Below are 22,630 nucleotides of genomic sequence, written 5' to 3'. Positions count from 1 at the left end.
TACAGCTATACTTTCATTTTACTGAGATTTACCATATTATGTGCTTGTCAAAATCTGCATGTTTCTTTTTTATAAGTTGTTAAAAAATGTCCTATTAATATGTGTGCTCTTGCTGTACAGCCTTATAAGGCTATGCTAGCTGAATATTTAATAAAAGTATAACAAGATGTGAAACATGCATTACACAATATATTAAATTTTCCTCTTTGCTTATGTTGCATTTTCGTTCCATTTTATTGATTTAGAAACACGCACTGATGAACATAATGCCTTGTAACATTTTTCACAGGTGGGGATTTAAGTATATACCTGTAATATGTGAGAAATTCCTGCAATTAATTACTTAATTCAGCAGGGGATAAAATTCAATATAATCTTATTTAATTTTAAGTGAGTATACTTTAAGAGATACTACTGATGGTAGATTATTATTATATATTCTATCAATATTTTTAGACCTTATGTTCAAAATCAAATGCCACCAAATAAAATCTACCCTTAAAGATTTAGGCATTCCTTTTACTTTTTTGCCTTTCAAAATACTCAATGTACAAAAAGAAGTTATAGGCAGCTGGTCAAATATCCATATTTATATCTGAATGATTATCTTCTGTTTATGCTGAGAGCTCAGTTTGTATTTGCTAAGCATATCAAGGCCCCAGAAAGTAAACAGAAATAACTTGGGTCTCACATCTAAATCATTATGTGTTATTCAGTGTAGCAGATGCTGAATAAATATGCCTAAAAGCTAAGAACAACCTATAAATTCCAAATATCTCCTGACTAATTGCTTACCAGTTGGAGCCTTCCAAATTTCTAAAATGAATCAATATGTTACCTAAGGATTTGAGGGCTTGAATTTTCCTAGTGGAAAATTTTAAATTTAAAAAGATTTTAAATTTCCACATAGCGTTCTTTAAATATATCTAATTTTTGTCTTACAGTGTATTAAAATATATCTATTTTTAAAACTGTATTAGCATTGATTGGTTCATTTGTAGTGCAGGAAAGCAAAAAAGCTTTTACTGTCTCTCTTAGGTTCTCTGCCTGGTATCCTGAAAATTAAACTGAGCAAAAGACAGATTATTTAGAGAAAAACAAACTAATATATTAATATGTGCATTGCACATACATATGAGTAACTCAAGGGGATGACTAGAACTTGGGCTTCTATAGCTTCTTTACAAAGGACAAAAAAATGTAGAGAATTGATAAAATAAAAGGAAATAGTTTAGGCTTTTAGGGGCTGTAAACTGGGAATGTAAATATATGGGGGAAAATAAGAGGAGATAAGAGTTGTTTTAGTAAGGTTTCTTATGTAGATTTCTCTGGTACTGTCTGTCTCTGGGTTGCCCTTCTAGTAGAGAGGAGGAGGGCAGAGAGGTTTTCTTGTGTCAGTTCCTCTCAGTTGCCTTCAGCTCAAAACAATCTTTGTGGCAAAAGCAGTATATTTTAGGGTGGCATACTTTGAATTCCCTTACATGCATTGAAGAATGTATGTAATAAATATATCAAGCATCTTCTATGTACCAGCTACATTATACAAGATCTGGGCTCTTATGCATCCTGGTGGAAGTAGCCAGTGAGGTACAAATTAATGAAGCAGATACAAAATTGTTAAAAGACAATGAGTACTACGCAGAAAATTAAAGCCAAGGGATGTGACAGTGACTGGTTGACTACTCCATATTGGATAATCAAGGAAGTCTTATGCAAGGAGAGGATATTTAAACTAAGATCTGAAGGAAATGGTCAAGGAAAATGAGGAGATAAGCATTCCCAGTGGTGCAATCAATTGTCCTAAGTGTGGGATTTTAGTGGGTGAGGAAGAGAGCAATACAAGAGAAAAGTGAGGAAGCAGTCAGGAGCCAGGTCGGGATGGGCTTTGTAAGCTGCAGTCAGTGCTTGGGTTTCATTTTGAGTACAATGGGAAGGCCTCAGAACGTTTGATGTAGGAGGGAAGACCATGGTAAGTTGTACATTTTTACAGATTAGTCTACACTTAGAAGTATAACATATTATAATATAAATAATGACATGGTATATTTCTTTATAGAAATAGTTTTCCTCCTCTGTTAGATGGGTTACATATGAGAGATTCTCAAAAATAACCTTACTGACAAAGTATAAGAATATCTTTTCACAAGACTTAATACATCCTGCAAATGTCTTTCTAAAGAGCTAGTACCAATTTATTTTCATTGGTGTCAGAGAATACATTTTTTATAGGCTCACCAAATGTCAAAATCATTTAAAAAATTCTGTTAATAAGCAAAAGCCAAACGATTACATATATTATATATTTAGCATAAGAGAAAATACTTCTCAAAGTAAGAAACTAAATAGCAAACACCTCTATATAAAGCACAACTTATTCGGATTTAACTTGTACAATTGATCTGCTATCAAGTGTTATTTACCTTATTCTAAATCTGTGATCCTGGTCTAATTAGAACACACCATGTTGCTTTCAGGCTTGGAAAGAAGCCTGAAACTTAGTGATGCACATCTGAAAAAGCCTTTTGCAGACTTTCTTCAGAGCCTCATGAGCATTCAATTTAGCAAAAGTCTAGTCACTTTAGGAGTAGAAGCTCTCAAATACTTTCTAACACTAGCTCTTGTGAGCCAAGAATGTATCTGCTGGGGAGGCATAACATTTTTGGGCAGTCTTTCTTCCGAGCTACTGTTCTGTGTCAGAACAGTGAAATAATACATTAATGTTTGACTCCATGTATTTGAGACAGAAACCCAAAATTAATTGACAAAGTGATCCTGTTAGTAACGTGTCTATCCACTGCAATGCTCAGTTATCAGAAAAGAATCTTCTAGCTAGTGGTGTCTATTGTTGAAAAACGCCTACGCTCTTTCAGTAGGTGCATATTATTTCATTATTTGCTAAGCTCTGGACTGCTGCCAAAGATTTCATATCAGTAGACTCTATTCAACTCCACTGAATTTATGTTAACATCCAAAAGTAATTTTTAAAACAATATATTGTACTCATTAAAGTACAATATTTTCTCCAAATCATATAACCATTTCATATGGGTAAGCATTTCCTACCCAACTATATTATAAGATTCTTGAAGATATAAAGTATGTATTTAATTTATAATTTGTGTTCTCTAGGACATGTGATGCTCTGTAGGTGTTTAGCAAATAGTTGTTTATTTTTCAATAGGAATTAAATATGACTATGTATGTGTGTGTGTGTATATATATATATATATATATATATATATACATATGCACACATATATCTTATCTCCCTTATATGTATACATATGTGCCCTCATATATGTGTGTGTGTGTGTGTGCAAACAGACAGCTAAAGGAGGACAAGGAGAGAATTAACTTCTGTTATTACTTACTGACATGCATATTATAGACAACTCTGAGATATCAAAACTGATTATTCTTAATAGTATTTGAAAGAGGAGCACCTCCTTGCCTAATTGAAATATCATGCCACATCTGTGGTTTCTGAACTCCAGGATGGTTTAATGGAAAATCTGACCTTCTCCTGATTCTTTGAAATCTGAATTGACTTCCCAAAAACTACAACAAAAATCTTAATTTTCAATTTAGATTTCTTTTAACTTGTGGGCAATTATCTTTAGGAATTGTATTCCCTGATGAAACCAAGGAGGAGGCAATGGACTCTGGAGCTCAGGGCACCACGGCATTATTAATGTGATCAGCACAGTACAGCATAAGGATAGGTCATGATAACAGCTCAAGTCCTGCTTCCTCCTGGACACATTCACCAAAAAAAAATGAATTTTACTGAGGGGAGAATATCAAAGATGCACCTGGAAAAAAATTGTTTGACAAGCCATGAAGAAGGGGAAAAAACAGAGTAGGAGTCAAGTTTTACTAGAATCCCTGTTACTTATTATTTATTTGATCACTGACAATTGTTTAACTACCCCTATCTCAACTTCTCAACTTTCTCATCTGTCAAATGGCTATGTTACTGTAATTGTGTCAAAATGCTATGAAAATATAAAGACTATATAAGTGAAAAATTTCATGTGAAGTGTAAAGCACTTAAAGATTAAGATAGTATACTTTTAAAAACTTAGTTTTCAGAAACAATAGTTTAAAAAAGGGGAAAAGACACACTTTTGATTTCAAATGATAGTAGTCCAAAGAGAATACTATTATTAATTTCTTTATAAAATCATTTCAATTAGGAGGATTTGGGGAAGATGGTGGCTGAGTAGGACAGTGGAAATCTCCTCCCAAAACCATACATACCTTGGAAAATACAACAAATAAAACTATGCCTAACAGAGAGACCAGAGGATACAGTACAACAGCCAGGCTACATCTACATCTGTGAGAACTCAGCATCTCATGAAGGGAGTAAGATACAAGCTGCAGCCCGATGGGACATGAGTGCTCCACCCACCTCAGCTCACCATCTGGAGGATAGGAGTTGGAGCAGGGAGGGAGTGGAAGCCCAGGACTGCTAAATAAACAGCACTAGTAATCTGCACTGGGAGCACAGACACACATTGCATGGTGTGCTGGATATTGGGGAAATGGAAAAGTAAAATCTGTGAGCAGGTCCCCACAGCTGGGTCCCCTGAGACCAAAGAAAAGAGTATTTTCTGAAAGTCTTAAAGGGACAGGAGCTTCACAGCTGGATGGAATCATCCTGGCACACTCAGCCCAGCAGCTGGGAATCCCAGGGAACTTCAGGCACCCTAACCCCCTGGGTGGCAATGCAGCTCTGAAGCCCCTCATGGCAATAAACTGCCTGCCATTCTTTCCCCATCCCATGCAGCCCTGGCCAAGCATCCTGGGAGCCACTGTTCCCACAGCAGCTGCCCAGAGGCTCCTCCCAGTGTGCAGCTGGCCGGGCCAGATACAAAAGCTGCCACCGGCAAGCAGATGCCCAGCGCAGGCAGAGGAAGCCAGGGCAAGGCAGGAAGGGGTGCCATTCTCGCAGGAGAGTACACCGGGCATGCCTGCCTCTCCCCACAGGGGTCTGGGCTGACCCACGCACTGAAGATCAAGAAATAAACCCAGAGCCTGTGCCTGGTGTGCAGGTAACCGGCACAGGCAGTGGAAAAGGGCAAGGCAACCAGCAAGCAGAAAGGGACTTTGTTCTCCCAGCTGACATATGCACTACCTGCCTACGACTGCCTCTATCACCATGAAAAGGCAGAAGAATTTGATCCAGTCCAGAATCACTCAGACAACACCTGAGAGAGGGCCTGGGGAGATAGAATTAACCAATCTTCCTGAAAAAGAATTCAAAATAAAGGTCATAATGATGCTGATGGACCTGCAGAGAAATATGCAAGAGCTAAAGTATCAAGTTGGGAGGGAGAATACAGAAATAAAACAATCTCTGGAAGGACTTAAGAGCAGACTGGATGTGGTGCAAGAGGCCGTTAATGGAATAGAAATCAGAAAACAGGAACACAGAGAAGCTGAGGCAGAGAGAGATAAAAGATCTCCAGGAATGAAAGAATATTAAGAGAACTGTGTGGCCAATCCAAACAGAACAATATTCTCATTATAGGGGTACCAGAAAAAGAAGAAGAAGAAGAGAGAGAAAGGGATAGAAAGTGTCTGAAGAAATAATTGCTGAAAACTTCCCCAAATTGGGGAAGGAAATAGTCTCTCAGAACATGGAAGCCAACAGATCTCCCAACACAAGGGACCCAAGAAGGACAACAATAAGACATATAATAATTAAAATGGCAAAGATTAAAGACAAAGACAGAGTATTCAAGGCAGCCAGAGAGAGAAAAGGTCACTTACAAAGGAAAACCCATCAGACTTCTCAACAGAAACCTTACAGGCCAGAAGAGAATGCCATGATATATTTAATGTAATGAAATAGAAGGGCCTTGAACCAAGCATACTGTATCCTGCATTATTATCATTTGAATATGAAGGAGGGATTAAATAATTCCCAGACAAACAAAAGTTGAGAGAATTTACCTCCCAGAAGCCACCTCTACAGGATATTTTAAAGGGACTACTCTAGATGGAAGCACTCCTAAGGCTAAATACATGTCACCAGAGAAAATAAAATCACACCAAAGAAAGCAGACCAACCAAATACTAACTAAAGGCAAAAAATAACACCAACTATGCACAAAATCAGTCAAAGGAAACACAAAAGAGTACAGATTAAAACACCTAGCATATAAAGAATGGAAGAAGAGGAATAAGAAGGGAGAGAAATAAAGAATCATCAGACTGTGTTTATAATAGCTTAATAAGCAAGTTAAGTTAGACAATTAGATAGTAAAGAATCTACCCTTGAACCTTTGGTAACCACTAATCTAAAGCCTGCAATGGCAATAAGTACATATCTTTCAATAATCACCATAAATGTAAATGGACTGAATGCACCAATAGAAAGACACAGAGTAATAGAATGGATAAAAAAGCAAGACCCATCTATATGCTGTGTACAAGAGACTCACCTCAAACCCAAAGACATGCACAGACTGAAAGTCAATGAATGGAAAAAGATATTTCATGCAAACAATAGGCAGAAAAAAACAGGAGTTGCAGTACTTGTATCAGACAAAATAGACTTGAAAACAAAGAAAGTAACAAGAGATAAAGAAGGACATTACATAATGATAAAGGGCTCAGTCCAACAAGAGGATATAACCATTATAAATACATATGTACCCAATACAGGAGCACCAACATATGTGAAAGAAATACTAACAGAATTAAAGGAGGAAATAGAATGCAATGCATTCATTGTGGGAGACTTCAACACACCACTCACATCAAAGGACAAATACGCCATACAGAAAATAAGTAAGCACACAGAGGCACTGAACAATACACTAGAACAGAGGGACCTAATAGATATCTACAGAACTCTACACTCAAAAGCAGCAGGATACACATTCTTCTTAAGTGCACATGAAACATTCTCCAGAAGAGATCACATACTAGGCCACAAAAAGAGCCTCAGTAAATTCAAAAAGATTGAAATTCTACTAACCAACTCATCAGAACACAAAGGTATAAAACTACAAATAAAGTGTACAAAGAAAGCAAAAAGGCTCACAAATACATGGAGTCTTAATAACATGCTCCTAAATAATCAATGCATCAATGACCAAATTAAAATAGAGAGCAAGGAATACATGAAGACAAATGACAACAACAGCACAAAGCTCCAACTTCTGTGGGATGCAGCAAAAGCAGTTCTAAGAGGAAAGTATATAGCAATCCAGGCCTATTTAAAGAAGGAAGAGCAATCCCAAATGGATAGTCTAAAGTCACAATTACTGAGATTGGAAAAAGAAGAATGAATGAGACCAAAGTCAGCAGAAGGAGGGACATAATAAAGATCAGAAGGGAAATAAATAAAATTGAGAATAATAAAACAATAGAAAAAATCAATGAAACCAAGAGCTGGTTCTTTGAGAAAATAAAAAAAAATAGATAAGCCCCTAGCCAGATTAAGAAAAAAAGAGAATCTACACAGATAAACTGAATTAGAAATGAGAAAGGAAAAATCATGACAGACCCCACAGAAATACAAAGAATTATTAGAGAATACTATGAGAATCTATATGCTAACAAGCTGGAAAACCTAGAAGAAATGAACAAATTCCTAAAAAAATATAACCTTCCAAAACTGCCCAAGAAAGAAACAGAAAATCTAAGCAGACAAATTACCAGCAACAAAATTGAATCAGTAATCAAAAAACTACCCAAGAGCAAGACCTGGGCTAGATGGATTTACCATGGAATTTATCAGGCATTTGGAGAAGACATAACACCAATTCTCCTTAAAGTTTTCCAAAAAATAGAAGAGGAGGGAATATTTCCAAACTCATTCTATGAAGCCAACATAACTCTAATAGCAAAACCAGGCAAAGACCCCACCAAAAGAAAAAATTACAGACCAATAACCCTGATGAACAAAGATGCAAAAATATTCAACAAAATATTAGCAAACTGAATTCAAAAATACATCAAGAAGATCATACACCATGATCAAGTGGGATTCATCTCAGGAATGCAAGGATGGTACAACATTCAAAAATCCATCAACATCATCCACCACATCAACAAAAAAAAGGACAAAAACCACATGATCATCTCCATAGACTAATAACCCTGATGAACAAAGAGGCAAAAATATTCAACAAAATATTAGCAAACTGAGTTCAAAAATACATTGAGAAGAGTAGACACCATGATCAAGTGGAATTCATCTCAGGGATGCAAGGATGGTACAACATTAAAAAATCCATCAACATCATCTACCACATCAACAAAAAAAAGGACAAAAACCACATGATCATCTCCATAGATGCTGAAAAAGAATTCAACAAATTTCAACATCCATTCATAATAAAAACTCTCAACAAAATGGTTATAGAGGGCAAGTACCTCAGCATAATAAAGGCCATATATGAAAAATGCACAGCCAACATCATACATAACAGCGAGAGGCTGAAGCCTTTCCTCTAAGATTGGGAATAAGACAGGGTTGCCCACTCTCCCACTGTTATTCAACATAGTACTGGAGGTCCTAGCCATGGCAATTAGAGAAAACAAAGTCAGCCAGATGGGTAAAGAAGAAGTCAAATTGTCACTATTTGAAGGTGACATAATATTGTATATAAAAATCCCTAAAGACTCTACTGCAAAACTACTAGAACTGAATTCAGCAAAGTTGCAGGATACAAAATTAATGCATAGAAATCTGTTGCTTTCCTATACACTAATGATCAACTAGTAGAAAGAGAAATCAGGAAAACACTTCCATTCATAATTGCATCAAAAATAATAAAATACCTAGGAATAAACCTAACCAAGGAAGTGAAAGAACTATACCATGAAAACTACAAGGCACTCTTAAGGGAAATTAAAGAGGTCACTAACAAATGGAAACTCATCCCATGCTCCTGGGTAGGAAGAATTAATATCATCAAAATGGCCATCCTGCCTAAAACAATCTAGAGATTCAATGCAATCACTATCAAATTACCAACAGCATTCTTCAAACAACTGGAACAAATAGTTTTAAAATTCACATGGGACCACAAAAGACCCCAAATAGCCAAAGCAATCCGGAGAAGGAAGAATAAAGCAGGGGGATCTCACTTCCCAACTTCAAACTCTACTACAAAGCCACAGTAATCAAGACAATTTAGTACTGGCACAAGAGCAGAGCCACAGACCAGTGGAACAGGATAGAGTTCAGATATTAACCCAAACATATATGGCCAATTAATAGGTGATAAAGGAGCCATGGACATACAATGGGGAAATGACAGTCTCTTCAACAGCTTGTGTTGGCAAACTGGACAGCTACTTGTAAGAGAATGAAACTGGATCATTGTCTAACCCCACACTCAAAAGTAAATTCAAAATGGATCAAAGAACTGAATGTAAGTCATGAAATCATAAATCTCTTAGAAAAAACATAGGCAAAAATCTCTTGGACATAAACATGAACAGCTTATTCATGAACATATCTCCCTGGCCAAGGGAAATAAAAGCAAAAATGAACAAGTGGGACTATATCAAGCTGAAAAGCTTCTGTACAACAAAGGACACCATCAATAGAACAAAAAGGCATCCTACAGTATGAGAGAATATATTCATAAGTGACAGATCTGATAAAGGATTGTCATCCAAAATATATAAAGAGCTCATGCACCTCAACAAACAAAAAGCAAATAATCCAATTAAAAAATGGGCAGAGTAGCTGAACAGACATTTCTCCAAAGAAATTCAGATGGCCAACAGACACATGAAAAGATGTTCCACATCACTAGTCATCAGAGAAATGCAAATTAAAACCACAATGAGATATCACCTCACACCAGAAAGGATTGCCAACATCCTAAAGACAAACAACAAAAAATGTTGGCAAGGTTGTGGAGAAAGAGGAACCCTCCTACACTACTGGTAGGAATGTAAATTAGTTCAACTGTTGTGGAAAGCAGTATGGAGGTTCCTCAAAAAGTTCAAAATAGAAATACCATTTGACTCAGGAATTCCACTTCTAGGAATTTACCCTAAGAGTACAGCAGCCCAGTTTGAAAAAGACAGATGCACCCCTATGTTTATTGCAGCACTATCTACAATAGCCAAGAAATGGAAGCAACCTAAGTGTCATGAAGGATAAAGATGTGGTCCATATACACAATGGAATATTATTCAGCCATAAGAAGAAAACAAATCCTACCATTTGCAACAACATGGAAGGAGCTAGAGTGTTTATGCTCAGTGAAATAAGCCAGGCAGAGAAAGACAAGTATCAAATGATTTCACTCATCTCTGGAGTATAAGAACAAAGAAAAAACTCAAGGAGCAAAATGGCAGCAGAATCACAGAACCCAAGAATGGATAAACAGTTACCAAATAGAAAGCGACTGGGGAGGATGAGTGGGAAGGTAGGGATGGGGGTGGAAGAAAGGGGACATTATGATTAGTATGTATGATTAGGGGAGAGCACAGGGAGGGCTGTACAACACAGAGAAGACAAGTAGTGACTCTATAGCCTCTTACTAAGCTGATGGACAGAGACTGTAATGGGGTATGTTTGGGGGGACTTGATGATTGGGGGAGACTAGTAAACATAATGTTCCTCATGTAGTTGTATATTAATAATACCAAAATCATTTCACTGAATGGCAAACATAGAACCAAGAAAAACAAATAAATTCTGGTAGATAGACTCTGCACTCTGGGGAAAAATGTTATTATTTTTGAAAAGTATCTTGTTTCTCTAAACTTTAACAATTATCTTATAAACATTTTCTATATTTTAAAAACTCTTTGAGGCAGAGCCAACGTGGCGGCCTGAGTAGGACAGTGGGAATCTCCTCCCAAAAACATATGTATTTTTGAAAATACAACAAATACAACTAATCCTAAAAGAGAGACCAGAAGGCACAGGACAACAGCCAAACTACATCCACACATGCGAGAGCCCAGTGCCTGGTGAAAGGGGTGAGATACAACCCCCTGCCCGGCAGACCTGAGCACCCCTGCCCCCAGCTCCCAGCAGGAGGAGAGGAGTCGGAGCAGGGAGGGAGAGGGAGCCCAGGACTGCTGAACACACAGCCCCAGCCATCCTCACCAGAGCGCAGACACAGTGCGTGCATGGAGGGTTGGAAACTAGGGAAACAGGGCAGCAAGACCTCTGAGCGGGTCCTGAAGCTGATGCCCCTGTGACAAAGAAAAGCCAGTGGTTTTTGAAAGTCTTAAAGGGACAGGGATGCAACAGCTGGACGGAAACAACACAGGTCACAGCACAGCAGCTGGAAATTACAGGGAAAACCTGGCGCACTAACCCCCTGGGCAACAGCTCTGAGACCCCTCACGGAGGTAAACAGCCAAACAGCCCCCCCGTCCATTACCCCTCTGGGGCACAGCGAAAGCAGAGAAGCAGCCTAAGGCTGGCCACGCTCTCACAAAGGGAGCTTCCTCCATACCAGCCAGGCAAGACAGAAAGACCCAGTCTACACGCAATTACCCAACACAAGCCACTAGGGGTTGCAGTTGTCCCAGGAAAGAAAGGCAAGTAGCAAATGAAAAGTTTGGCCCTCCCAGCTGACAGTCAATAGCACCTATCAACATGAAAAGGCAAAAAAATATGATCCAGACAAGACAAACCCAGACAGCTTCGGCATCTGCTACATCTTCCCCTGAGAAGGAACCTGGGGAGAAAGATTTAACCAGTCTTCCTGAAAAAGAATTCAAAACAAAAGTCATAACCATCCTGATGGACTTGCAGAGAAATATGCAAGAACTAAGGAAGGAGAATACAGAAATAAAACAAGCTCTGGAAGGACTTCAAAACAGAATGGACGAGATGCAAGAGACCATTAATGGACTAGAAAACAGAGAACAGGAACACAGAGAAGCTGATGCAGAGAGAGATAAAAGGATCTCCAGGAATGAAAGAATTCTAAGAGAGATGAGTGACCAATCAAAACGGAACAACTTCTGCATTATAGGGGTACAAGAAGAAGAGAGAGAAAAAGGGATAGAAAGTGTCTTTGAAGAACTAATTGTTGAAAACTTCCCCAAACTAGGGGAGGAAATGGCCTCTCAGACCACAGAGGTACACAGAACTCCCATGACAAGGGATCCGAGGAGGGCAACACCAAGACACATAATAATTAAAATGGCAAAGATCAAAGACAAGGACAAAGTATTAAAGGTAGCCAGAGAGAAAAAAAGGTCACCTACAAAGGAAAACACATCAGGCTATCATCACACTTCTCAACAGAAACCCTACAGGACAGAAGAGAATGGCATGATATACTTAATGCAATGAAACAGAAGGGCCTCAAACCAAGACTACTGTATCCAGCACAATTATCATTTAAATATGAAGGAGGGATTAAACAATTCCCAGACAAGCAAAAGCTGAAGGACTTTGCCTCCCACAAACCACCTCTACAGGGCATCTAACAGGGAATGCTCTAGATGGGAGCACTCCTAAAAAGAGCACAGAACAAAACACCCAACATATAAAGGGAGGAGAAGGAATAGAAGGGAGAGAAATAAGGAATCATCAGACCGTGTTGAAAATAGCTCAACAAGCAAGTTAAGTTAGATAATAAGATAGTAAAGAAGCTAACACTGAACCTTTAGTAACCACAGACTTAAAGCCTGCAATGGCAATAAGTATACACCTTTCAATAATCACCCTAAATGTAAATGGACTGAATGCACCAATCAAAAGACAAACAGTAACAGAATGGATAAAAAGGCAAGATCCATCCATATGCTGCTTACAAGAGACTCACCTCAAACCCAAAGACATGCACAGACTTAAAGTCAAGGGAGGAAAAAAGATATTTCATGCAAACAACAGAGAGAAAAATGCAGGTGTTGCATTTCTAGTATCAGACAAAACAGACTTCAAAATAAAGAAAGTAACAAAAGATAAAAAAGGACATTACATAATGATAAAGGGCTCAGTCCAACAAGAGGATATAACCATTATAAATATATATACACCCAATACAGGAGCACCAACATATCTGAAACAAATACTAAGAGAACTAAAGGAGGAAATAGAATGCAATGCATTCATTCTAGGAGACTTCAACACACCATTCACTCCTAAGGACAGATGCACCAGACAGAAAATAAGTAAGGACAGAGGCATTGAACAACACACTAGAGCAGAGGGACCTAATAGATATCTACAGAACTCAACATCCAAAAGCAACAGGATACACATTTTTCTCAAGTGCACATGGAACATTCTCCAGAATAGACCACATACTAGGCCACAAAAAGAGCCTCAGTAAATTTCAAAAGATTGAAATCCTACCAACCAACTTTCCAGACCACAAAGGCATCAAACTAGAAATAAACTGTGCAAAGAAAGCAAAAAGGCTCACAAACACAAGGAGGCTTAACAACACGCTCCTAAATAATCAATGGATCAAGGACCAAATCAAAATGGAGATCCAGCAGTATATGGAAACAAATGACAACAACAACACAAAGCCCAAACTACTGTGGGATACAGCAAAAGCAGTCTTAATTGGAAAGTATATAGCAATCCAGGCATATTAAAGGAAGGAAGAACAATCCCAAATGAACGGTCTTATGTCACAATTATCGAAATTGGAAAAAGAAGAAAAAATGAGGCCTAAGGTCAGCAGAAGGAGGGACATAATAAAGATCAGATAAGAAATAAATAAAATTGAGAAGAATAAAACAATAGCAAAAATAAATGAAACTAAGAGCTGGTTCTTCGAGAAAATAAACAAAATAGATAAGCCTCTAGCCAGACTTATTAAGAGGAAAAGAGAGTCAACACAAATCAACAAAATCAGAAATGAGAAAGGAAAAATCATGATGGACCCCACAGAAATACAAAGACTTATTAGAGAGTACTATGAAAACCTATATGCTAACAAGCTGGGAAACCTAGGAGAATTGGACAACTTCCTAGAAACCTTCCAAGTCTGACCCAGAAAGAAACAGAAAATCTAAACAGACCAATTACCAGCAACGAAATTGAAGTGGTAATCAAAAAACTACCAAAAAACAAAACCCCCGGGCCAGATGGATTCACCTCAGAATTTTATCAGACATACAGGGAAGACATAATACCCATTCTCCTTAAAGTTTTCCAAAAAATAGAAGAGGAGGGGATACTCCCAAACTCATTCTATGAAGGCAACATCACCCTAATACCAAAACCAGGCAAAGACCCCACCAAAAAGAAAACTACAGACCAATATACCTGATGAACGTAGATGCAAAAATACTCAACAAAATATTAGCAAAGCGAATTCAAAAATACATCAAGAGGATCGTACACCATGACCAAGTGGGATTCATCCCAGGGATACAAGGATGGTACAACATTCGAAAATCCATCAACATCATCTACCACATCAACAAAAAGAAAGACAAAAACCACATGTTCATCTCCATAGATGCTGAAAAAGCACTTGACAATGTTCAACATCCATTCATGATAAAAATTCTCAGCAAAATGGGAATAGAGGGCAAGTACCTCAACATAATAAGGGCCATTTATGATAAACCCACAGCCAATATTATATTGAAGAGCCAGAAGCTGAAAGCTTTTCCTCTGAGATCAGGAACTAGACAGGGATGCCCACTCTCCCCACTGCTATTTAATATAGTACTGGAGGTCCTAGCCACAGCAATCAGACAAAACCAATAAATACAAGAAATCCAGATTAGTAAAGAAGAAGTTAAACTGTCACTATTTGCAGATGACATAATACTGTACATAAAAAACCCTAAAGACTCCAGCCCAAAACTACTAGAACAGATATCAGAATACAGCAAAGTTGTAGGAAACAAAATTAACACACAGAAATCTGTGGCTTTCCTATACACTAACAATGAACCAACAGAAAGAGAAATCAGGAAAACAACTCCATTCACAATTGCATCAAAAAGAATAAAATACCTAGGAATAAACCTAACCAAAGAAGTGAAAGACTTATACTCTGAAAACTACAAGTCACTCTTAAGAGAAATTAAAGGGGACACTAACAAATGGAAACTCATCCCATGCTTGTGGCTAGGAAGAATTAATATTGTCAAAATGGCAATCCTGCCCAAAGCAATATACAGATTTGATGCAATCCCTGTCAAACTACCAGCAACATTCCTCAATGAACTGGAACAAATAATTCAAAAATTCATATGGAAACACCAAAGACCCTGAATAGCCAAAGCAATCCTGAGAAAGAAGAATAAAGTAGGGGGGATCTCACTCCCCAACTTCAAGCTCTACTACAAAGCCATAGTAATCAAGACAATTTGGTACTGGCACAGGAACAGAGCCACAGACCAGTGGAACAGACTAGAGAATCCAGACATTAACCAAGACATATATGGTCAATTAATATTTGACAAAGGAGCCATGGACATACAATGGCAAAATGACAGTCTCTTCAACAGATGGTGCTGGCAAAACTGGACAGCTACATGTAGGAGAATGAAACTGGACCATTGTCTAACGCCATATACAAAAGTAAACTCAAAATGGATCAAAGACCTGAATATAAGTGATAAAACCATTAACCTCTTGGAAAAAAACATAGGCAAAAACCTCTTAGACATAAACATGACTGACCTCTTCTTGAACATATCTCCCCGAGCAAGGGAAACAACAGCAAAAATGAACAAGTGGGACTATATTAAGCTGAAAAGCTTCTGTACAGAAAAAGACACCATCAATACAACAAAAAGGAACCCTACAGTATGGGAGAATATATTTGTAAATGACAGATCCGATAAAGGCTTGACGTCCAAAATATATAAAGCGCTCACATGCCTAAACAACCAGAAAACAAATAACCCAATTAAAAAATGGGCAGAGGAACTGAACAGAAAGTTCTCCAAAAAAGAAATACAGATGGCCAACAGACACATGAAAAGATGCTCCACATTGCTAATTATCAGAGAAATGCAAATTAAAACTACAATGAGGTATCACCTCACACCAGTAAGGATGGCTGCCATCCAAAAGACAAACAACAACAAATGTTGGCGAGGCTGTGGAGAAAGGGGAACCCTCCTACACTACTGGTGGAATGTAAATTAGTTCAACCATTGTGGAAAGCATTGTGGAGGTTCATCAAAATGCTCAAAACAGACTTACCATTTGACCCAAGAATTCCACTCCTAGGAATTTACCCTAAGAACACAGCAATCAAGTATGAGAAAGACAGATGCACTCCTATGTTTATTGCAGTACTATTTACAATAGCCAAGAATTGGAAGCAACCTAAATGTCCATCAATAGATGAATGGATAAAGAAGATGTGGTACATATACACAATGGAATACTACTCACCATAAGAACAGGGAAAATCTTACCATTTGCAGCAACATGGATGGAGCTGGAGGGTATTATGCTCAGTGAAATAAGCCAATTGGAGAAAGAGAAATACCAAATTATTTCATTTATCTGTGGAGTATATGAACAAAGGAAAAACTGAACGAACAAAACTGCAGCAGAATCACAGAACCCAAGAATGGACTAACAGGTACCAAAGGGAAAGGGACTGGGGAGGATGGGTGGGTAGGGAGGGATAAGGGGTGGGGAAGAAGAAGGGGGTTATTAATATTAGCATGCATAATGGGGGTGGTGGGAGAAAGGGGAGGGCTGTACAACAGAGAAGTCAAGTAGTGATTCTACAGTGTTTTTCTATGCTGATGGACAGTGACTGTAAAGGGGCTTAGAGGGGGGACCTGGTATAGGGGAGAGCCTAGTAAACATAATATTCTTCATGTAAGTGTAGATTAAAGGTAACAAGAAAAAAAGAAAGAAAGAAAAGGAGAGATTACTCCCTGATAGGATAAAATTGACTATAAATCAACGATTAATGCATGCTTTAAATATCCTTAATTTTGATCACTTAAAGGATGTCAGATGATCAGCTATAGAGGTACATTTTTCTGATAATATTCCTTTTTCTTAAAAAAAAAAAAAGCAGTTCCTGTGTGGTGACCTCCAAAGAGTTCTACACAATTGTATAAAGGGCATATAAAAGGTAGGCAAAGGGTCTGTTTGTGTTTATACAGAGGATCAAAGCCTAATTTGGCTACCCAGAAAATGAACTAAGATACAATATGAAGAAGAACTTCCAACATCAGCACTCTCTGAAGACTCATACCAGAAGAGGATCATCAAAAAACCTCAACAAAGATCCAGGCGCTGCTACAGCTGTAGCTGCATTCATCACACCGGTTCCTGGACTTGCCATGGGAATGAAGAAGGAGATATCTAAGCTGGCCTGTGCATACAGTAAAACAACAAATTTGACTGGATCTATACTGTTGGAACTCAACCAAGAATTAGGAGAAGTGCAAGTTGTAGCACTCCAAAATCTTACAACTGCAGACTATCTGCTGTTAAAAGAACATATGGGATGTGAACAGTTCCCAGGAATGGGTTGTTTTAATTTGTCTGATTTCTCTCAGACTGTTCAAGTACAGTTGGACAATATCCATCATATCATAGATAAATTTTCACAAATGCCTAGGATGCCTAACTGGTTTTCTTGGTTTCACTGGAGAAGGCTGATAATTATAGATTTGCTTTGGTTATGTAACTGTATTCCTATTATGTTAATGTGTGTGTGCATTTAATTAGTAGTTTAAAACCTATACATGCTTAGGTTACTCTACAAGAAGATATGTCAAAGAAATAATCAATCTTCCCATATTTTCTTCCGCCTGTTATGTCTATAGCTTTTCTTCTTTCTTCCTAATTACAACCCTTAAATAGAATTCGTGCCTCATATCAATTTTACCAAGTATCATAATTCCTCCAAGTGGTAAAGATACCTCAAGACAAATGCTGGGCATAGAAGCCACAGGGCATAAGTCTGCAAAGAAGTAAAAAGGTAACCTTTTCAAATAATATGGCTTCTCTCTCACTTACCAACTTTACATTTCCCTGTATGGCCCCGGAAGATGACTGGTTAGCCAGAGATGGGTAAGATTCCTCAAGGGAGGAACAACCTAAGACAGGCACAGTCGCAGGGGGGGCCATCAGGTGAGAAATTGGGGATCAACAGAGGTGAGGCTTAGAACCTCACCCCCCTGTTTTGAGAGAAATCTTCTGCATCCGTGGATGTTTTGTTGCCCTTGTCTAGCTTGGATTAACACATAGTCTACAGGCACACACCTGATCATCTACATTTGCTCTCTTACAACACTAAATTATGTTTTCTACCTTTATCTTGCATCTACCTACCACTTCAGCATTTTATTAAAAATAATAATAATAATAATAAAGGGAGAAATTTGGTATCCACATATAAATCAAGTATAAAACTCAAACGAATATTCATATTTGAACTGATTGTTTATAGTTCATAATGCGTGATCAAAACTGAAAGTTTCTGTGATGTCTGCCCTTGTAGTGTTCACCATGTAAGAACTTATTCACTATGTAAGAATTTGTTCACCATGTAAGAACTTGTTTGTTATGCTTCAGAAGATTGGAAACTGACAAAAATTAGGCTTTGGGTGGATTAATGATTGTGCATTGAGCATTGACTCCCCTATACAGAATTTTATTGTTGTTAACAACCATTTGATCAATAAAGATGAGAGATGCCCTCTCAGAAAAAAAAATCTTTATGATCGTATAATTCCGTTTAATTCTCTAGTCTCTTCCTTCACCGTTATTACCAATGCACTTGTTTCTTGAACCCACCCCAGATCTACTGAATCAGGGTATGAAATGGGGCCCAACATTCTGTGTTGTAACAAGCCTTCTAGGTGATCTCTCACATGCTAAAGTTAGAGAAACACTAGACTTCCATTAAGGAGTGGCAAAACAAGGTGAGAAATAAAGGATGACTATAAAGATTTGATGTGAGCAACTGGTGAATGCTGGGATCCTTTTTGGAGATACAGACCACTGAAAAAAGAGCTGATTTGAGAGAAGAAATCAATAATTATCTTTGATTTATTTTTGCTTAAAATGTTTAATTGTAGCAAACTATACATAACATTTACTATGTTAACTATTTAGTTAACTAGTAGTGTTAAGTGTATTCGCATAGTTGTGCAACCAACCTCCAGAATGTTTTTACTTTAAGAAACTGAAGCTATACCCATTAAAGAATCCCCTGAACCCTCCTCCTAATGCCTGCAATCACCATTCTGCCTTCGGTCTGTATGAATTTGACCACTCTGAGTAGTTCATTGCATTAATCTTGTTGGGATGCTATAACAAAATGCTTTTTACATTCTGGAGAGAGGGTTCTGGTATCTCTGCCTTTTCTTCTAAGGGCACCAGCCCTATCAGGTTAGGTCCCCACCTTATGACCTCATTTAACCTTTATCACTTCTTCACAGGCTCATCTCCCAATACAGTCATATGGAGGTTTAGGGCCTCAACATATGAATTTTGGGGGACAATATAATTGGAATTATACAAAATCTGTGTCTTTGTGACTAGCTGATTTTATTTAACACAATGGAGAATTTAATCCTTGATGAGGTAAATTTGAAGTGCCTATTTTACATCCAAGTGGGGTGTCAGATGGCAGGGTGACATAATAAATGGTCCTTTGTGTGCTTTTTGTGTCTATCTGCAAACTGTCAAATCCAACACAAAATGTCCTATCAAAGTAGCCTGCAGGTCCAGGTGCTTTGAATTTCAGATTTGGGGAAGAAAGGACTTTCAAGGTGAATTTTAAAAGCTGACTCTGGGATCCCAGCAGTGGGTTAAAGACTCAAGCATACTGGACCTGGAAACAAAAACCATGTTCCAAATATTGACCTTGTCACTACCTGAGGGACCACACGTGATTTGCTTAATCCCTCTTAGTAAAAGTGGTTTCAGTTTAGGGATAATTATTTCCTCCCTAAAGTATAGTTATAAAGATAACACAGGATATTATATATGAAAACATGTGTTACATAGTAGATAAGCTATACATATTTGCTAAATATGAACTAGTTATATTTTTTAAGTGTTAAATGACTACTGTTTTGCTCTGCTGTTGCTTTTTTTTGGTTGTTATTAATTACAATACCATTTTGTATGTATTTTTTTCTTATAGTTTCCCATCACAGATCAATCTTGATCCAATATATTAAAAACATATCAAGAGTTTATATAGGCTGTGTCTACAGTAACAATTTCTATTATTACATAGTGTTAAGAATTATCTTTAAGAAAATAGCAGTTTTATTAAGGAAAAAAATCCAAGAAAAATAAAAAATTGCTTAATAAAATATTCCTTGATACTGAATAAAATGGCTTGTAATGATATTCTACCATTTCTCAAGAGTAGATAATCATCTTTTATACATCCTTATCAAATTTAAAAAGAAGCCTTCTTATATTTTATGGGAAATCAAGAGGAATGCATTTTATGATAGTTAATATTTATATAGAATTTAAAATAAATTATTTTACTGCATTTAGTAAGAGTTTTTAAGCAAGGAAAATACTAAGCTACCTCATGAACTCTCTCATAAATCCACAGATAATAACTTGAGGAGAGAAAAAAACAGAAAGTGTATAAAGAACCTCCTTTAAAACCAAAGTTCACCAAGAAAAAACACACTAGATACTGTGAAAAGACAGCTTTCTCAATCTGAGCATATTCCATATCCAGGAAGGCAGGAGCAAATAGGTTTAAATAGATTTGGTAAGAAGACATCACCCAACATGGAGGAGGTGTATGTGTATATGTGTTGGTTACCTTAGCAGTAATGATACTTGATAAGAACGCGTATGTACTAAATACTGATGATAGACTAGGTGCTGTGTGGTTTGCATGCAGTATCTATTTTACTCCTCTCAAGCCCCTATATTGTAAAATATATGTACATTTTTATATTTGAGAAATTCAAGACTTCAGGAAGTTGAGTAACTTTGCAAAAGCTAATAAAAGTCATCAATACTTTTTAAGGGAGAATGCAAAATTGTCTACCTCAACTGCATCTGTAGTTTATTTGCAGGTCATGCTTTGATTGTTCTTTAGTGTACCTCCAGAACCTACTTACCACAGTGCACCTTGTGATGTCAGTGCCTACTTACTGATATCCTACAGGTGCCTAATGGCATACACAGTCTACTTGCAAGTGGATTTGCCTAGCAAGGAATGAAGAAAGAGAAAGCTTTCCAGAATAGTTTTGACTCATGGAAATACCTGAAGTCAATCTCAAACTTCCTGAAACACCTTTGGCAGTCTGAGACTAACAAGTTTCATGTCTAAACCAAGGTTAAGCTAGATGGTCTTTGCATTCTTTTCTTCTCTCCCTTACCATTCCCTCCCATTAGAAAATATTGGCACTATGAGATCAACTTCAGTGTACAAGCTTTTGTAGTACCCATTTTATTGTGCTCATTGATGTGGAATCAACAGAAAGATGGACAAGGCAAATTCTGTCCTCAAAAAACATGAAGGAGAGCAAGAAAAATATACAAAAGAGAATTAAGTTAAAACAAGTGGTATAAGTGTAAGAAGTCTGGCATATTCTGACCAAAACAGTGATGTGGTACAAAGAAACCTGACATGGGGATTAGCAGTGGGGTGCAAGTCATGGGTGGTGTCTAGAATCTGCACGGTATTCCTTAGGTACTGTGATGGCTATAAAGCTTCAATTAACTCACTGTAGCACAACTGTCCCCAGGCGAGTAATTATTTGTCCCAGGGCTTGAAGGTTATGTGATGGTGCTGTCACCTGTCAGAGGCCGACCTGCTGCTGCTGATGGTGTCATTTCCTCTGCCTGATTTCTCCCTCTCAGCTCTTAATTGCTTGAAATGGTAATGTGTTTTGGTATGCCATCCATATCCTTTTGCCCTCCTGCTTGCCCAGTCTGCAGTTTTTAGCTTTTTCTCCCTGTGCCCTCCTGTGGGGAAGTTGGGTTCCTGTAGGCAGGAACCTCACTGAACTTAAACCACTTGATGATGTAACTGGCCTGTTGCTAGGCTACTGCTTCCACACCTGTAGGCAATAGGCTATTATTGCGCTATATAGAGAGCTCGGCCTAGTGCTCTGAATGGAGGCAGACGCTAGTGCTTGATGTACCGCCAGGAGAACAAGCCAGGTAATAAACCCTTTCACCCCAGGAATGTTCTACTCTCATTTCTTTGGTCACATTGAATCCATAGCAAACTTGCCCAGGGCTGAAGCCCATTGGCAAGACACCTTCTAAAATTAAATGAATTACCTCTAAGAAATCTGAGGGCAACCACCTGATTTAAAACTGCCCTGTAACCCTGGTCCTAGAGAGGACAGAAAACTTTCCCTGGTATCTACTGAATGATGTCAGATATATACAGCAGAATTCCCATTTTTTCCTTGCTTCTGGGTTTCCTTTTGTTGAAATGTCTAATTTATTTTTTTAAGGGAAGTTACTAAACTGTTTCATCTACAGAAGACTTTGTTTAAATATTTTATTCAAAATATTTGTAGCCTGAGACAACTAATGTTGAATTCAAAACCAGTTAGGCTTTTCAGTTCTTTTTTTCAATGCCGGGCAGCTGGAATACATCACTGAAATGCTGATGCTGTGTTATTTAAAATAGCATTGCCTGTGAGGCTAGGAGAAGCTATTTAAGACAAACCTCAAGAAGACTGGTGAAATAATAGCTGAAGTTATGTTATGTCAGCCAGT

At 37.7% G+C, this 22,630-nt stretch overlaps 1 protein-coding gene and 1 long non-coding RNA gene across 10 annotated transcripts in view; one reads left to right on the top strand and one right to left on the bottom strand.

Moving 5' to 3' along the window:
• Window positions 1–21,902, bottom strand: part of LOC140848455 (uncharacterized) — a 37,713-nt gene extending 15,811 nt beyond the window's left edge. The window contains exon 1 of the long non-coding RNA XR_012129379.1: window positions 21,709–21,902. This is a non-coding gene — a long non-coding RNA (uncharacterized lncRNA). The remainder of the gene's footprint in view (window positions 1–21,708) is intronic.
• Window positions 1–22,630, top strand: part of NAALADL2 (N-acetylated alpha-linked acidic dipeptidase like 2) — a 1,394,480-nt gene that overhangs the window by 1,113,464 nt on the left and 258,386 nt on the right. The gene's annotated exons all lie outside the window — the stretch shown is intronic.

This window comes from Manis javanica, chromosome 3 (genome assembly GCF_040802235.1).
Source record: "Manis javanica isolate MJ-LG chromosome 3, MJ_LKY, whole genome shotgun sequence".
NCBI lineage: Eukaryota > Metazoa > Chordata > Mammalia > Pholidota > Manidae > Manis > Manis javanica.
The sequence above is the reverse complement of the archived record's forward strand: the minus strand, read 5'-3'. Positions and strand labels throughout refer to the sequence as shown.